The following is a 4,297-nucleotide window of genomic DNA, read 5'->3' as shown; positions in this document are numbered from 1 at the left end:
GGGCCCCGCGGACAAGGCTGGGGGCGGCCCCGGCCCGGCCCCCGCGAGGGCGGGCGGGGGCGGGCAGCCCCCTCCGGGCCCCCCCTTCGGCCCCGGGGCAGGCCCCAGCCCCGTGCCGGCCGTGCCGGAGCCGCCCGCCGCCGCTCCCCCGCTTCTCCCTTTGCCCTCACCTTGCCCGCGGGGCTGCCCGGCCCCATCCCGCACCCAGCGGCCCCCGGTGGCCCCCACGACCTCCGGCCCAGCTCCCCCGGAGGCTGCCGCCCCCTGCCCTGAGCAACGCTACCGAGCGGGAGGCAGCGGCTCGGGCTGCTTGGGGTGACCCCGGGGCTGCCTTCGGTCTATTTTTACTTGAGGATTAATATTTAAGGATGCAGGAAGCTGCTTTTCGTGTAATATGATCTTGTTCAAAAGTTTCGCCTCATAACAAAACAAACAGGTACTTAAATAGTAGACGATTGAGTAATCTGCTATTTGCAGCCCGAGCAGAAGTCATGCTCGGAATTTATCACATCGAGGGAACATTTTCTTCCATAAAGTGGAAAAAAAAAAATATCTATGCGATTCTTTTGCAGCCTTTGTGCAATAAATCGGTATCGTGTTTCCGAGGACAAAATGTTTGCAAGCAGCAGTCCCAAGATCCCAGCCCGGCAGCGCGATTGCTCCCAATGTAAATAGCGAGAGGGCAGCCTTTGGGCCATCACCACCCGATGGGGCTGGGATGGACTCTGCAGCCTGTGTGTCGTTTGCCAGTCTGAGGGAATTCTACCCCAAAACCATACTGCAGATCTGCACCATCAGGTCAGAGGAGTGTCACAGTGAAATCTGTGGCAAGCAAACCTCAATCAGGTCAAAGGATGTGGTTCTCGATGCAGCATGGCCACGGCCAGGGGATTGAGAGCCGGACTTACAATTTCAATTAAAATAGTTCATAGGGCAGTAGCATTTTCATTAGGCAAGAAGAGAGGGATAAGCTTTTCCTTTTCCAGGGAGCTAGATGAATTAGAGGACTGAAAGAAATTTCACAGCTTTTCATGATGAAGGCTTTGCCCTGCTGAAATCAAGGGGGGCAGTCCCTTGTGGGAGCAGCACAAGGCACTGGAGGTATTTAAATGTCAAAGGGTGCCATTGGTTTGATACCATATGGGATTTTCAGAGGGCCTATGGACTCTCAGAACTCGGGTTCCTAATTGCTTTCAAAAATCCTCCTGGGAGCTTGATTATGTCTTGGCATGTAAATATCTCAAAAAAAAAAAAAAATCTGTTCCTTGGTCCCTAGCCAAACTCTTCATCTGCTTATCTTGGCCTTTTTTTAAGCGATGAGCCAGGCAGTGCAGTGGGTAGGGGCATGTTTGTATTTGGGTATCATCTGTGGTGCTCCAAAACCAGGAAGAGGTGATTGGGATGGATGCAGCTTTGCATTCATCCATTTGTTCTGATGTCTTCACTGGTTACCAGCTGAAGCTTTGCCTGATCTCACAAATCACATATTTCTCTGTGTCATTGATGCAAATGTTCAAAATATGTTAACGTTTAGATGTGGTTTTCCGCATGATGTTTAGCTTAAGGAAACCTACCTGGAAATGAAGGGGAAACCATGTATACGTCCTGACTTTCCTGTCTCAAACAGTTACTGGGAAAATCACTCTCATTAGTTTTGCCTAGGGGAGTTTGACCATTTGTGATTTCCTGAAAGTTATTTCTCATAAACCTTTCAAATATAGAGATTCAGAAGTCCTAACAGCAGGTTTGGCATTTGTATGGAGTGAAGAGGTGACCCCCATGTCAAAGATTTTGCAACCTGTATATAAGGTGAATTTTTGTTGTTGTTTATCTGATACTGGATTGATTTCATGTCATTCACAAGATTATTCATTTTGTTGTCCTTTTTTTCACTATCAAATTCAGTGCTGCATCAAAGATAAGTGATTCCTTCTAAGTTAGGGACATCTTGGAGTATTAATGAGGAATTTGGACATAACAGCAATATCTTACCTTTTATCTAAATGCAATGTCTTAGAACAGGACTTGGCACAAATCCTTTTCCACTGTAGAAACAGCACTCCAAGCAACAGATGAAGGAAGCAAGAGGAATAGATGGTCAATGGCTTCATAACACAGTAAAATTTGTCTTGTTCTGTGCATGCCATTCTTTTTTTTTTTTTTTTTTTTTTTTTCCCTTTACTGGTGTTGCTTCAGTAACCAGATTCCTCCTTTTCAGTCTCCTGTCCTGATCAATACAGGTGAGGGAGATCTCATGGGGCTCACTGCACCATTTTGTTCTCAATCAACTGCAGGGATTTAAAACAACAAGGAAAATAGTTCCAATTTTGTGGAGGTGGTATTTTTAACTCGCTATCAGTAGGCAAACAGAGAACAGTAATCACACGAGCATAAATGTATGGGGGTTGGGTATAGCAAAACAGCACATTAAATATTTCTTTGCACGTTCCTGAAGATGCTGTTGCTGGGCCATGTCTGTGGTCTGTGTGGAAAAAAAGCAAGCAAGAAAAGTCCCATCTCCAGCAAGGCTGCTATGCAGACATTAATTTTTCTGAAGGATCCCATGGTGATCAAGCTACTGCACGTAGCCCCATGGCTCTGTGTGCGTGCAGTGGCTCCATGGCTCCTACAGGTGTGTTATTTCTTTATAAAAACAACAGCCATATGTTTCTGTGATAGCTTGACCTTTTTTCTACCCTTCTCTGTGTTATTATTGCACCAGTGTATTCTCCTGTTGGAGAACTGCTAGGCTGTGGGCCCCAACAGCCCTGCCCTGAAATCCATCAGTGAAATCCTTTTAGCCAGGTCCCTGAAGCCCCATGCGTCAGGGAGGCTCAAGACTCCACTTCGTCAGACACAGTCCAGACATGTCCAAAAAAAGACAGGCACTTCTGAAATGCGATTAGCCTTGCAGTGCGTGGGTCCATGGATATTTGTATATGAAATGTAGCATATGGATTTTTATGGGAGGCTGTTGGGGCCAGAGAGCATGAATCCCAAAGGTCTGCAGGACAGCCCTATCCCTGTATGTTTTCTAGCTGCTTGTTCTTCAGGGAAGTGGTCCTACATCCAGCAATGGCTGGAGCAGCAGCAAAATACATCTCATGCTCAGGTGTCTCTGGAAAGGGGAGTGCAACCTGCCCTTGCTCTGCTGGCATGGGCTCTGCCAGTGGGCTGTGGGGGCACACGCTTTGTTTTGTGCTTTTTTATTAATGCTAGACCTAAATAATAACAGTGAACTCAGATTACTCTTATTTAAGAAAGTGCCTGGGAATTAAACTGCTGAGGAACCACATGAGATGAACATGAGTCCCTGCTGGCTGCTCCAAGCAGAGTGCTTCCAGATCCGGTGGCTGTATCCAGCCTGGCTTTCTGTTCTGACACATCCAGCTCCATGCAGCTCCGTTGTGGTTTGTATGCTGGTCACTGCACCAGTTCCTGATCCTTTTCATGTCAAGTAATCTGATATTTCTCCCTGCACACGAGAATATATTGGGCTGTTTCCTTTCTGTACAGATTTATCTCCTGAAGTCCAGAGAAATTCAGAAAGTTGCCTTTGCTTCCCTCATGGGCAATTCCCATAATGATGATAAAAGTATTAAATTTAGACTTCAGAATTAACGTCTCAGTGAAATAGAGTGGGGGGGGCACTGCAAATTCATGCCTCCTGAGAGCACTTTTTCAGGCTGTTTACTGAGCCAGAAAGGCAACACATCATCTATTTATAGGCTTTGTATTTGAAAGTTTTCTTCCCAGACATAAAATCAATTTGCTGCCGGGGCTTAATAAATGCTGTGTGTACATGTGTGTGTATGTGTTTATGGAAGAGGCAGTCTTTCTAGAGATAAGCATGGGTATAGCTAAACAGGATCCGGAGCACGGGTCCCTTATGGGACTGTACTTTTTTGTGATCAGTTTATGTTCTAATGCCCATCAAAACAAACACATTAAAATCTGATCAAGAAGATCAATAGGGAAGGAAATGTATCATCCGTTCTTTTAAAATTCTCTGTTCTACAGCATGAAGGTAAATCACAGAATCTGCATTTGTACAGTTTGTATCCCTGCAGTATGCTTTAAAGCTATTTCAGACACATAACCATCTCTTCTGAGATTGACAAGAGTGACATAGAAGCTCTTAATCAAACTAAAAAATCTGTAACAACCTACCTCAAATACTAATTCTGATTCAGTTACAATTTCTGTTCCTCACTCAGGTGCCCAATTTCCCAGTACAGAAATCCACCCAAAAAAAGATGTGATTTATCTAGTGATCAATTCACCAGTGATTTAGCGA

The sequence above is a fragment of the Aythya marila genome, assembly GCF_965140915.1.
Source record: "Aythya marila genome assembly, chromosome: 5".
NCBI classification, from domain to species: Eukaryota; Metazoa; Chordata; class Aves; order Anseriformes; family Anatidae; genus Aythya; species Aythya marila.
Note: the sequence above shows the minus strand (reverse complement) of the source record.